Genomic DNA, 15,212 nt, shown 5'->3' on the forward strand with positions numbered 1-15,212 from the left:
CCTTGACTTTCATTGACATACAGCTCGTAGAGGGATGCAAATCTGGCACAACTGTTATAACAGGAATGTTTGATAGACAGGTAAAGTTACTCAGGAGAAGGAGGGGATAAACTTTCTTGACACAAAATCCCCCTGTGACCCTTTGGGAGACCTGTCTCCCCAATGGATCATTTAAATATAACTAACTTATAACTCTAAATACCTTGTAGCAAAAAGTACATACAATATTACATTTTTCTAAGGGGAAGTTACAGTAGTTAGAGATGAGAGTAAAATACAAAAACTGATTGATATACTCATTGACAAAATGCCAATTAGGGGGCAGCCCCTTTGGCATAAGAGTTTACATTCAGAATAAGTATGTTCAACCCCCTTCAATTCAGTTCATTATATCCCAAAGTTCATTCTGGATCTTTTGATGCAGTATGTGGTTTCTTCAGGCATCTTTATAGCACCTTCTCCAAAAGGTCCCACTTTCTTGTATCGAGGTGTTGGCAAGTTTCTTTTCCTGAACTTTCTCCAAAAAGTTTTAAACATTGGATTTTTAGGATAATTACACAATACTCACCCTCCCCCCCAAAGAGGGTGTTGACCAACACCAGAATCACACCAGGATATGTGAATGAGTTATGAGGAATATGAAAAAATTGTCAAAAGAAAAACAAAAACAAACCACCACAAACAACCCCAAAATAAAAGAGTAAAAATAAAAAGAAGTACAGAAATGATAAAAAATAAAATAAAAGCCTTACATGTATAAAATTCTTAGTAAAAAATAAAAAAAAAACTAATTCTTTAACAGGTTCTTGAATCACAGCAAGGCTCTATTAAAGTTACTTATGTCCCACAAGCCTGTAGAACAACAGTAGCAATAGAGCACTTTATCCATTTGCAAGCAGGACTACAGAAAATTGCCAAACTATAAGGGAGAAAATGGCTAACTTTCAGCAACAAATGGGAAAATCATTCCTTGGTCAGATTGTACCATCACTGTCAGAGATGGGGGAGCCAAGATGATAGCCAAATTAATGTACTTGACTCAAAGTATTGCACATGGATTGTGGTTTGAGTGAGTCCTACATCCTAACATGTATCAAGTGCCATAACCTCAATTCTCACACTTGGTTCAAGTCCTTTCATACTGGTATAGAAGTTCAACAATCCTACCTGGATTGAATTTGGTCTGTTTTTGATCTTGTGCTACTTGGCACTGTTAAGTGACTCTTTTGTTCCCTTCTCCTGGAATCAGATATAGTCATTAAACAAAGTCTCATAATATTCATCAATAAACGGCAGGTTTCCATAGTTGAAAGCCTTTTGGCTGTGCATATTACTGGGGTTAATAGATACTGGAAAAAAAACTTATGCTGTAAATTATATCCTTCAGGTAAAAAAATTAATACTAATTTCATATACTTCCATGTATCACCAACATTAGGGGGATAAAAGAAAGAAAAAAATCAAATATTCCATTGCAAACATTAAGAGAGAAAAAAATTAATTTCACAAAATCATAGTTTCACAGTTCACATTCCATGTGACAATGTGTTAGCCAAGCAGAGGCACAACACAAAAGGTGCTTACTCAAAAATTAAATTTATATCACTCTTAACTTGGCCAGAATACACAGTGTGAGTGTACATAATTTTTTTTTTCACCAGGTAAAAACCTTTTAAAAATAATAGCAAAACAACTAATACAGATTCAAAAAAATACCAAAATCCCCAAAATTATAAGAGCCCATTTAAGGATAACTGCAAACAAACCCATTCCTGGCAGCCATGAGAGCTATCCACCAGCTATCATTAGGATTCACAAGTCTCTATAGCTACTTGCTGTGTGTCATGTAAAAACAAAACAAAACAAAACAAAACAAAACAAAACAAAACAAAAAACCCTTAGAAATCATGAACATTTGTTACAAGTTCTACAGATTTAGTCAATCTTTCAACCTTGGCAAAGATATTATTTACAAAGTCTGTTATTATCATCATTCCAAAATTTGGTGGGAGAGAAACCCAGAAAAACCTCTGTACTAGTGATGAAGAATTCCACATATAAGAAACTGTTTTGAAGCTACAAGGCTTCACAGGAAAAAAAAAACATTCCCACCTACTGCATGAGATTATAACACATCACAGGGTAACTAAGCCACTTGGGCACCTCCCTTCCTCTTGATATGAGACTATAACAGTATAACAGAACTGTCTCTAATATGTCCCACCCATTTTCACGTGGATCCAAGGACTAAAAAGAGAAAATCACTTCAGATACCTCATCCATTACATGCTCAATAAATGCAGAGATGGGAGAATATAACAGTGCTATTGCACTTTACTTCAACTACAAATGGAGCCTTACCACTTGTTAAAAACAACTCAGAGGTAGGAAAATGATCAGTCAGAGGTATTAGTACTCCCAGATATTTGAAAATCACTTCTGAAGATTTTTTAAAATAAATTTAAATTATTAGAAAATTAAATGCTCCAAAACTTGCATACAGGTTGAAACCAATTTGATGGAGTCCATCCGTCAGCTCTGTGTGACAAGTAACAAAGGCAAAAAAACAAAAAAAAATGCTATTTATGGGATTTTGCAAGATACTCTTCAGTACAATCATAATCATAGGGGAGTTACAAATAAATACAATTTAACAGAATATTTCAATTGTGATAACTTATAAAGTGGTTAACAGTAAATTACCTACATCTTGTATTTAGAATTGAGTTACAGAGACTTCTTAATTCTGGGGAGGGGAACAAACTGATAGAGTTAACATCAATGAAGCAATTAGATCTGAAAAGGCTTAAAAATTAACCTCCAGATTCCTTGAGGTTCCTTCCCCTCCCAAGTACCATCAATCATCCAAATTCCTGTTTCCACACCTCTGGAGTCCCCCATACTGAGGGGAGTTTCCACACTGAGGACTGATGTTTGGGTGAGTTTTGATTTGCCTCATTGAATAACTATTTCTCTATTCCTCCTATTAGCATCATTTCGGAAACGTCTATTCCTATTTTCCAGATTCCTTTTCTTACAATTCATAATTACATTACCCTCTTTTCCACAAGAATAACATGTTAGTGGTTGCTTTGTGGATTCTTGTAAGACTTATAATCTGTCCTTGCTTTACTTTTACAACTGTTTCAATTAATTCTTTTATATCCTTCCTTAATTTCTCTACTAAAATTGCATTCTCCTTATCCTTCTCACCCTGTTTAGAAGTCAAATCCTTTATTTCCTTCCTTAATGCTTCCACAAAATCAGTGTTCTCCTTCTCCTTTTCCTTATGTCCCTCAAAAGCATAAGTTGCCACTCTTTTAAATTCTTTAAGGTTCATAGTAGCCCAGTTTGGACATCTAGTCATAAAATAATTCCTAATTTCTTTACAACTGTTTTTCACAAATTGTATTCTGATTTGTCTAAGGTTCCTTTCTCTATCCAGTTCAAGCTTGATATACCTTCCTCCCAGCTCAATAAGTCCATCCATAAATTGGGCTGTGCTTTCACTGTCTTCTTGCTTAAGGTTTTCAAATTTAGTTCATGTAGGCCTACCAGACCTATCAGAACAGGCTGTCATAGCTTTTAGCACTATATTTCTAGCCTGCCATAGTTGTAAGTAATTTTGCTCTGAATTTGGGTCCCATTTGGGATCTTCAGTTCACTAATGAGCTGTTCCCTCTCCCTGGGCCTGCTTAAGAAGAGAAATATTCTTATTCCTTTACCTTTCTGTTATCAAGGCTGGAGCAAATCTTCTATATCAAGCTGTGTGGGATTATCTGTATGAAAAATGCTTTCAAATTTATTAATCACCACCACAGACTCAGCTACATAGGAAGGTGTTTTTCCTTTGAATCTCTCAATGTCATGTGGAGAAAAAGGTGTATGATGTCTAATGTTTACTAAATCTTCACATCTGTTATATGTAAGGTGAATCTTATAAACTACTGAGACTGTGCCTTAGAAGACTTGGTCTATCTATTCCCTTATTGTAACAATGGGGATACTTGGTCTAACAATAATCAAGAATGGATGGGGAACTTTTAAAATTACTCCACCCTACTCAGACAGTGCCTTAGGGGAAGATGAAGTTGTAAACTCCTGATTAAACAATGAAGGTACTTAACTCATACCTCATAGCTAGTACATTAAGCTAGTTCTATTTTCAGATCTAATACAAAAAGGTATTAAGTGCCTGTAAAGTTTAAATTAATGACAAAAAGATCAAGTAACTTACTAAAGGTAAGCTTAACAAAGAGGTGTGAAGTACTCAGAAGATATAATCTAACCAGAGAAGGTGTGAATTAAAGAGTGGTGAAAACTAAGAATGGGCAGTCCTGGAAAAAAGCATCTACTGTGATTGGTAGATGTGAAAATTTAGGGGACGTGATATAAGAGAAATTTTTCTTTAAAAGGAAGGGTTAAAAAGTCAGTTCAGGATAAATTGGAGTTGAGGAGATTCAGTGGAGGACTGGAACTTGCTTGGAGATGGTCTTTTGGCGAGTACTAAGGCTGACTTGCTTTCTTTTAGGCTCAGGGAGGCCACTTTGGCCTAGGCCTTTAACTACTGCTTGGCTCAGCCTGAGCCAGAGCAGTTTAAATTAATTCTCTTTCTCTCTCTCTCTCTCTCTCTCTCTCTCTCTCTCTCTCTCTCTCTCTCTCTCTCTCTCTCTCTCTCTCTCTCTCTCTCTCTCTCTCTTCCTCCCTCCCTCCCCTTCCCTTAATTCCTTCTTTCTTTATTAATTAAAATCTCCATAAATCCCAGCTGACTTGAGTATTTTTCTTATTTGGGAATTTCCCATGGTGACAACTTTTTTAGATATTAAGTCAAAACACTAAAATTATCCTTACAAGGGACATCTCTTAGAGGGGGGAAAAAACCCTTTATTTTAATCATCTGTGGTCACTGCCTCTTGGCCTGTGTTCTGGAGTTCAATGGAGTGGATTGTAGTAAGGCTAGTAGAGGAAGAGGGAGGGGTGGTGGAATGGAGTTGGTCAGCAGGTGGGGAGGATTGGGGGCAGGGCTGGGGCCATGGTGGAGAGGAACAGGGGAGGAGCTGGAGGTAGGGTGGAGGGGGGCCAGGTATGGGGTGGAGAGGAGTAGGATGGGTGAGGTCTAGAGGAGTCATAGTAAGGTGGGTTGGAAGGAGGGCACAAAAAAGGATTGAAGTAGGGATGGTACAGGTGGGGATAGGGGAGATGGGTGGGCACTGGGTAGTGGGATGTTAAGGGAAGGTAGAGAGGTAGATTGGGGGAACAGGGGATGGAAGAAGTAGGAGATGAGTGAGGTCTGACAGGGAGTGGAGCTGAGGGGTTCAAGTCCTAGTTTGGGTCAGTATGAGGAGAAACCTCTTCACAGGCCAGGTGCGATGATAGAGTGTGTTTCTTGCTAAATTTCAGTGAAGGAGTTAAGTTAGAATGGTTTGGTTCCAAAGAAAGAATGGTTTCCTTACTGGAGGGGATAGTTGATTTATCAACATGATATTCCCACAAATAACAGTATTTATAATCTTTGGAATCTTTGCTTTTAATGACTAACTTCAAATCTTTTAAGCTCTTGAAGTCAAAAGAGCCATATTTTGGCCAGGTAAAAAATATGTCCATCCATGCCTTACAAAGCTTTCTTGCTTCTTTCTTTGTCATCTAATTCTCCTTAGGCACATTGGGATCAGCCCCAAAATTAAGAAATTTATGCAGAGGTGAATCAGGAGGAATATTTCCTGATTTCCCTTGATGTGTTGCAGTATTTCCCACATTGTCTGGTCTGTATGTCTTATGTAAGCTAGTTTGGGTATTGCTAAATGGTCAGATTATACAATGAAAAGTTCCTAAAAGATAAAACAAATGGAGACACAAAGTCCTTCAATGTTTTTGTGGAAGACAATAAGAAGAGGTTTAAAACAAAAAGGTTAATGTAAGGAAACAGTAATTGTTTCACAGCAGTAGTATCAATAATGAATGTGTATTCAGTGTAATTATTATTGTTATTAATAATTAATAATATATCTTATAATTATAATGTCACCAATAATTAATATGTATTTATTAATTTTATTATTAATAATTAATAGCCATAAACCCTAAACAAGTATAAATTATCAATAATAATTATTCATGATTAATAAAAAGAGTGACTAACAATAGTTATTGAATATTAATAATTAGTTATTGATATCATTATTAATACTATTATGTTCTAAAATTATTCCTTAATGTTTCATGTAATTAATTTGATTTGATGTTGGCTTTTTTCAATTTTAGATATTTGGTTTTAATATTATTATATTCTTTTTCCTATTATTAATATTTCCTATTAATAACCTTTTATTCAAATGTATTAGATTTAATAGCATTATTTTAGATCACGAGTATCAGTAGCAAAGGAATTTTCTTTTTGTTTTCCTAGTTTTCATTCTCCACAGTAGGTGGAACTATAAATGGGTGTAGAGTGGAAGGCACCTGTGGATAGGCCAATCTAAACAAGCAGTCAGATAAAGAGAAAGAAAAATAATATGGCTTTTGATATGCTAAAGGAAGGAAGGCAGTCTGCCAGGAAAGTTTGAGGGTGGGGGAGGAAGAGAGAAACATTCAAAGAGAAAAATGCAGTCTGAAGAAACATGCTGAGGATGAAAGGGAAGAAAGAAAAGAGCTGGAAAAAGCACTTCCTCTTAGCCCAGTTCTAAGGACTATTTTGGGGGGAAGGAGAAGGGAAAGAAAAATGGAGTTAAATCCCTTCCCTTTCCCCAGAGTGAACAGCCACATGTTTTCAAAGTTGGAGGGAGGGGAGGCTGGGAGCTCTTAACCCTAGTTTATAGCCTGGAAGGATGCCCCAGGATTAATTTAATGGGTGTCTCCCAGCAGGTCCCTGCTGCCTAGAGGGTGTGGCGCATGGGAAAAGTCAGACAGTCACTGGGCTGGGAAAGATCTGTTGGGTGCTAATTTCTCTTGGTGAAAAAAAAAACCTTGGTCCTGTTTGGAATGTGGGGGGTGCTCCTATGCACTGGATTATGCTGATCCCCCACCTGGGAAGAGTCAGAGGCTGTGAAGAAACAGGAGTCTGCATTTTTTTTGCTCCCAGGAAAGTCTAATTGTCTATGGATGTGTGTGGGCCCTGACCCCTAGAACCCCATTTTCATTCAAAACGCCTTTGAGTGGTTGGGTGATGGGAGGTAAGGAACCATGTAAGGAGAGTCCTTAAGGATCTGGGGAAAAAAAAAAAACAGTTGCTCTCCTGCCTGGTCCCCAGTTCTGTTTTAGGCAAAAAAGCATCCTTTCCCTTCTCTACTGTCCTAGGGAGCCCCTAACTCTACCCCAGGATTAATTTAAGGGGTGTCGCCTCGCTCAGCACAGTGCCAGCACACTGAGCAAAGCAGCAGTAGGAGCTGGCCATTTCATGCACCAGGGAAGTCAGGGGTTGGGCTGGGCTGGGTTGCTGGGCTGGGTTCCTGTGCTCTGGCCTGGACTTTATTGACCCACCCTGGGCTATGGTAAAAGAACAGGGGTGGAGGAAACACGTGGGAAGGAATTTTCTTACCAATCCAACTGAAGAGGTGCTTAGATGATTCTGTTTCTCTTTCTCAGCAAGTTTCAAGTATGCAGGAAGATGAACCTCTATTCTTAAGCTTAACCAAGCACTCACTCAAACTTCTCAGAAGAAAATTGAGATCCTAAAAAAATCTCTGACTGATGGTTGCCAATTGTAAGAATTGAAATAATATTTCTACCCAGATATATATTTTATAAAGTTTATTAGAAAGGGTAGACAATTATTCCTCTATGTAATCTGACCATGTGGTCCCTCGACTGTCAGTCTCTTCCTTCTTCCCTCCCTGCTTTGTTCCCAACTTCATCCTTCTTTGTTCTCTTCTTGGTTCTCGAATGTTTGATGGACATGTCAAGTTACTCAGGAGGGGGAGGGGATGAACTTCCTTGACACAGTAGAAAGGACAGAACTAGAGATGAATTTCAAAACATTCAGTTCAGATAGATAAAAATGAATCTGATAATCTAATACATAAATACTTTCTTCCCATTTAGGTACAATAATAACACAAATACAAGAACACAGTCTAACAACATTTGAAAAGTCAACCAACAAAGCACAAACATGAGACAGTGTCCAAGTGTATGATCACCATTGTTTCCCTGCATATTTTAGCCTCTCAATTTCTTCTCAGACACTCCCTAACTTTCTGAAATAGTCTAACTTCTTTGTCTATCTTGTCTTAATACTCCACACAAAGAGTAATGTCAAGTCTCTACATCAATAGCATTTATACAACAGTTTATTTGATTTTTTTTACTATTCTTAGGTTTGCACTTTTAAGTACCCTCGTAGAAATACTGATACCATCAACCGATTCCCTTCATTAATTGTTATCAGTCAGCATATGTCATGAATCAATTTATCTTCCAAGTAAAAATAGCAGTATCTATGTCACTCTCTCTGCCAGTCCTAGCTAATCTCTAATCTTCTGACTACTAGCAAAGAATAGAATTGTGATTTTATCTTAAAGCCTTCTAACTTCAAATTAAACACTTTTTTGATATTAAAATTAGATCCTAATTGGACTGTTTTTCCTTATCCATGAGATTTGTATATACTATTCTTCATCAGATGATTCCTCAACTTTGTTTTATTTGAACATTAGATCATTCAATATATTTACATATTTTAAAACTTTCTCTTGACAACTTATCTTCTATTAAAGTGATATGGTCTCATATATGCTAGAAGTTATTTGAAGTTATGAATCAGACAAAGGTGATAATATCCTCAATCTCTATTACTTTTATTACTTTTAATGGAGTTTGCAAAATCATATTTTCTTTTCCTTTTCTATCTAAAATTATTTTCATGAAAAGATGTGATTGAAAAGTTGCTTGTTGGGAACTAATATAATACAATAATGGGTGCTTTGCTTGCCCAGACCAATCAAACACACAAAAATAGAAAATAAAAATACTACAAGTTATCACAAGGACGAGTCATAATGACCATGTGGGATTAATATCAGGAATGCAAGGATGATTTAATATTAGGAAAATCATTCACATAACTGACCATATCATTGATCAAACTGCCAGAAATCACATTATTATCTCAATACATGCAGAAAAAAAGTCTCTGACAAAATACAATGCCCATTCCTATTGAAAACACTAGAAAATATAGGAATAGAAGGACCCTTACTCAAAATAATAAATAACATATATTTAAAACTATCAGCAAGTATCATCTGCAATGAGGACAAGTTAGAAGCCTTCCCAATAAGATCAGGAGTGTAGCAGAGATGCCCACAATCACCACTACTATTAAATACTGTACTAGAAAAGCTATCAGTAGCAATTAGAGAAGAAATAAATTGAAGGGATTAAAAAAATGCAATGAGGAAAGTAAACTATCTTTCTTTGTAGATGATATGATTGAATACATAAAGAATCATAGAAAATCAACTAAAAGGCTGGTGGAAATAATAATTTTAGCAAAGTTGCAGGATACAAAACAAATACACATAAATAATTAGTATTTCTCTATATTTTTTAAAAAATTCAGCAGCAAGAGTTAGAAAGGGAAACTATTAAAATCACTCTAGTTAATATAAAATGTTAAGTAATCCATCTGCCAAGACAAATGCAGGAATTATATAAACACAACTAAAAAACACTTTTCACACAATTAAAGCTAAAGATCCAAATAATTGGAAAAAACATTAGTTTCTCATAGGTAGGACATAATAAAAATGACAATCATATCCAAACTTATTCATTTATTTAGTGCCATACCTATCAAACTACCAAGAAATATTTTTATAGAATTAGAAAAAAATATTTAAAAAGTTCATCTGGAAGAGCATAAGATCAAGAATATCAAGGAAAATAATGAAAAAAATGTTAAGGATGGAGGCCTAGCAATACCAGATCTTAAACTGTACTCTAAAGCAGTGGTCATCAAAACAAAATGGTACTGGCTAAGAGACAGAAGGGTAGATCAATGGTATAGACTAGGGGTAAATGACTTCAGCAAGTTAGTCTTCAATAAATCCAAAGATCCCAGATTTGGGGACAAGAACTCACTATTTGAAAAAAACTGCTGGGAAAATTAGAAAACAGTATGGAAAAAAAAGTTCTCAATCAATATCACACCCTATACCAAGAGAAATTCAAAATGACTAAATGATTTAAATATAAAGATTGAAACCATAAATAAATTAGGTGAATATAGAATTATATACCTGTCAGATGTGTGGGAAAGATAGGACATTGTCTCTGACAAAGGTTTAATTTCCCAAATATAAATAAGTCAAATTTACAAAAAAAAAAAAAATAAAGGCATTCTCCAATCAACAAATGGTGAAAGGAATAGGCAGTTTTCACAATAAGAAATCCAAACTATCAATGAGCACATGAAGTGCTCTAAATCTTTCCTATTTAGAGAAATGCAAATAAAAACAACTCTGAGGTACCACTTAATATCTAGTAGATTGGCCAATATGACAGCAAAGGAAAATGATAAATGTTCAAGGGGATGTGGCAAAATTGTGATGTTAATGCATTGCTGGTGGAGTTGTGAATTGATCCAACCATTCTGGAAGGCAATTTGGAATTATGCCCACAGGGCTTTAAAAGAATGCCTGCCCTTTGGTACAGTCATACCACTGCTAGGTTTGTACCACAAAGAAATAATAAGGAATATGCTTATACAGAAATATTTATAGCTGTGTTTTTGTGGTGACAAAATATTGGAAAATGAGGTGTCCATTGATTGGGGAATGGCTGAACAAATTTTAGTATCTGATGGTGATGGAATACTATTGTGCTAAAAGGAATGATGAACTGTTGGATTTGTCTCTGAACTGGAAACACCTCCAGGAATTGATGCAGAGTCAAAGAAACAGGACCAGGAGAACATTGTATGCAGAAACTGAAACATTTGGACACAATCAAATGTAACAGATTTTCCACTAGTAGCAATGCAGTGATCCAGGATAATTCTGAGGAACTGATGAGAAAGAATGCTATTAACATCCAGAGAAAGAATTGTTGCAGTAGAAACACAGAAGAAAAACATATGATTGATCATGTGGTTTAATGGGGATATGTTTGGGGTTTTGACTTTAAATGATCACTCTATTGCAAATATGAATAATATATAAAAAGGTTTTAAACAATGGTACATGGATAACCAAGTGGAATTGCTTGTCAGCTCTGGGAGTGGGGAGAGAAGAGAGTTGAGGATAATCATGAATCGTGTAACCATGGAAAAATATTCTTAATAAATAAATTTAAATTTTTTTTAAATATATTTTATTTGATCATTTCCAAGCATTATTCGTTAAAGACATAGATCATTTTCTTTTTCCTCCCCCCCACCCCCCATAGCCGACGCGTAAGTCCACTGGGCATTAGATGTTTTCTTGATTTGAACCCATTGCTTTGTTGATAGTATTTGCATTAGAGTGTTCATTTAAAGTCTATCTTCTGTCATGTCCCCTCAACCTCTGTATTCAGGCAGTTGCTTTTTCTCGGTGTTTCCACTCCCATAGTTTATCCTTTGCTTATGAATGGTGTTTTTTTTTCTCCTGGATCCCTGAAAGTTGTTCAGGGACATTACACCGCCCCTAATGGAGAAGTCCATTACGTTCGATTATACCACAGTGTATCAGTCTCTGTGTACAATGTTCTCCTGGTTCTGCTCCTCTCGCTCTGCATCACTTCCTGGAGGTTGTTCCAGTCTCCATGGAACTTCTCCACTTTATTATTCCTTTGAGCACAATAGTATTCCATCACCAACATATACCACAGTTTGTTCAGCCATTCCCCAATTGATGGGCATCCCCTCATTTTCCAGTTTTGGGCCACCACAAAGAGCGCAGCTATGAATATTTTTGTACAAGTCTTTGTGTCCATTATCTCTTTGGGGTACAGACCCAGCAGTGCTATGGCTGGGTCAAAGGGTAGATATTCTTTTGTCGCCCTTTGGGCATAGTTCCAAATTGCCCTCCAGAATGGTTGGATCAGTTCACAACTCCACCAGCAATGAATTAATGTCCCTACTTTGCCACATCCCCTCCAGCATTCATTACTTTCCTTTGCTGTTATGTTAGCCAATCTGCTAGGTGTGAGGTGATACCTCAGAGTTGTTTTGATTTGCATCTCTCTGATTATAAGAGATGTAGAACACTTCTTCATGTGCTTGTTAATAGTTTTGATTTCTTTATCTGAGAACTGCCTATCCATTTCCCTTGCCCATTTATCAACTGGAGAATGGCTTGATTTTTTGTACAATTGATTTAGCTCATTATAAATATGAGTAATTAAACCTTTGTCAGAGGTTTCTATGAAGATTTTTTCCCAATTTGTTGTTTCCCTTCTGATTTTAGTTATATTGGTTTTGTTTGTACAAAAGCTTTTTAGTTTGATGTAGTCAAAATTATTTATTTTACATTTTGTGATTCTTTCTATATCTTGCTTGGTTTTAAAGCCTTTCCCCTCCCAAAGGTCTGACATGTATACTATTCTGTGTTTACCCAATTTACTTATGGTTTCCTTCTTTATGTTTAAGTCACTCACCCATTTTGAATTTATCTTGGTGTAGGGTGTGAGGTGTTGATCTATTCCTAGTCTCTCCCACACTGTCTTCCAATTTTCCCAGCAGTTTTTATCGAATAGTGGATTTTTGTCCCAAAAGCTGGGATCTTTGGGTTTATCGTATACTGTCTTGCTGAGGTCGTTTTCCCCCAGTCTATTCCACTGATCTTCCTTTCTGTTTCTTAGCCAGTACCAAATTGTTTTGATGACTGCTGCTTTGTAATATAGTTTGAGGTCTGGGACTGCAAGGCCCCCATCATATGTGTTTTTTTTTTCATTGTTTCCCTGGATATCCTTGATCTTTTGTTCTTCCAAATGAACTTTGTTATGGTTTTTTCTAAATCAGTGAAGAAGTAATTTGGTAGTTCAATGGGTATGGCACTAAATAGATAAATAAGTTTGGGTAGGATGGTCATTTTTATTATATTGGCTCGTCCTATCCATGAGCAGTTAATGTTTTTCCAATTGTTCAAGTCTAGTTTTAGTTGTGTGGCGAGTGTTTTGTAGTTGTGTTCATATAGTTCCTGTGTTTGTCTTGGGAGATAGATTCCTAGGTATTTTATTTTGTCTAAGGTGATTTTGAAGGGGGTAGGCATTTTTAAAGCCCTGTGGGCACAATTCCAAATTGCCTTCCAGAATACTTGAATCAATTCACAACTCCACAAGCAATGCATTAGTATCCCAATTTTGCCACAATCCCTCTAATATTTATTATTTTCCTTTACTGTCATATTGGTAAATCTGCTAGGTATGAGGTGGTACCTCAGAGTTGTTTTTATTTGCATTTCTCTAAACAGGAGGGATTTAGAACACTTTTTTCATGTGCTTATTGATAGTTCTGATTTCTTCATCTGAAAACTGCCTTTTCATGTCCCTTGACCATTTGTTAATTGGGGAATGGCCTGATTTCTTATACATTTGGCTTAGTCTTATATGTTGCTGTTGTTGTTTTTTAAAAGCAGGGAGAAATATACAGAGTAAAAGTAAAGGACTTGAACAGAATCTATAAAGCTTTAGTTAAAGTGAAAAAGGCAGTGGTAATTATCATGATATCAGTCAAAGCAAAAGTAAAAATGGATCCACTCAGAAGAGATAAAGAAGGAAATTATATATTCATTAAAAAGTATCATAAACAATGAAACAATACCAATACTAAACATATATACACTAAATGGCATAGAATCCAAATTTCTAAATGAGAAGTTATATGAATTACAATAGAAAATGGACAAGTAAAATATTACAAGTGGAGGACCTCAACGTTCTGTTCTCAGAAGCAGATATAGGCAAACAAAAATGAATTTAAAAAAGTTAAGGAATAAAGAGATTTAGAGAAATTACATATGATAGATCTCTGCAGAAAACTTAATTGGAATAGAAAGGAATGCACCTTTTTCTTAGCAGTACATGGCACCTTCACAAATATATTGGCCATATATTACTACATAAAAACCTCACAACAAATTGTAGAAAAGCATAAATGTTAAATGCATCCTTTTCAGATCACCCTTCATTAAAATTGCATTAAACAAAAGGCAGCAAAAAACCTAAATGTTAATTGTAAAATCAATAATTTTTTCTAAAGACTGAATGAGTCAAAAACCCAAGCATATCTGTACAATAAATAATTTCATTAAAGAGAATGACAATGGAGAGACAAGTCAAAATTCATAGGATGCAGATAAAACTTAACTTAGGGTGAAATTTATATCTATCAATACTTACCTCAATAAAACAGAGGAGAAGATCAATTAAATTGTTATGAAATTAAAATAAAAACTAGAGGAGTAGATCAAAGGGCATCCCCTCATTTTCCAATTTTTTGCTACCGCAAAGAGTGTGGCTATACCTAATTTTGTACAAATATTTTTCCTTATGATCTCTTTGGGGTACAAGGTTGTAAAGGGTTAAATTAGGGGGGCTGGAGTTTGAACAAAAGGTAGTGTGTATGTTATTGAATGCAAAATACTTAGTTTATTATTAGGAAATATGAATAGGAAATAGGAAGGAGGAAAGTGAAAGAAATCTTACAATAGCCGGTAACTATATTCCAGATCCCAATTCTAACTAAATTTCTCTTAAAGAATCCCTAAACATATATGCCTCAGATGTCAGTATCTTCTGCTAAGCTTAAACCCTCGCCTACTCTCTTATTCTCTCTATATGATAATATAACCACTATCTACTTTATCTACCCAAGTTAATTGATAATCAATAAGGTTATTAAGGCCTTAATTCAGTTCTCTTTCTCCAACCAGAGAGAGTGCTATTAGCACAACCTCTCCCCAGCCAACCCAAAGACCAAAAAAATACCCCAACCCTTTTCCAACAGTCTGCAACTTACAAACCACACTCAGTCACACCCTTCTAACTGTCACCAACTGCCAAACAGCACAGCAGGGGGTCTCTAACTGCCAAACTGCACAGCAGGGAGACTCACTAAAATATTATTGCTCTTTTTCCTCTTAAATATAAAAAATGAGAAATTAATAAAAACTGTCTTAACAAACCCAACAATGGTATGACTGGATCAAAGGGAAGGCATTCCTTTAAAGTCCTTCAATGCAATCAATTTTCAAATCATTATTGATAAAAGATATGCTAATTAAAACAACTTTGAG

The sequence above is a fragment of the Monodelphis domestica genome, chromosome 1 (assembly GCF_027887165.1).
Source record: "Monodelphis domestica isolate mMonDom1 chromosome 1, mMonDom1.pri, whole genome shotgun sequence".
In the NCBI taxonomy this organism is placed as follows: Eukaryota; Metazoa; Chordata; class Mammalia; order Didelphimorphia; family Didelphidae; genus Monodelphis; species Monodelphis domestica.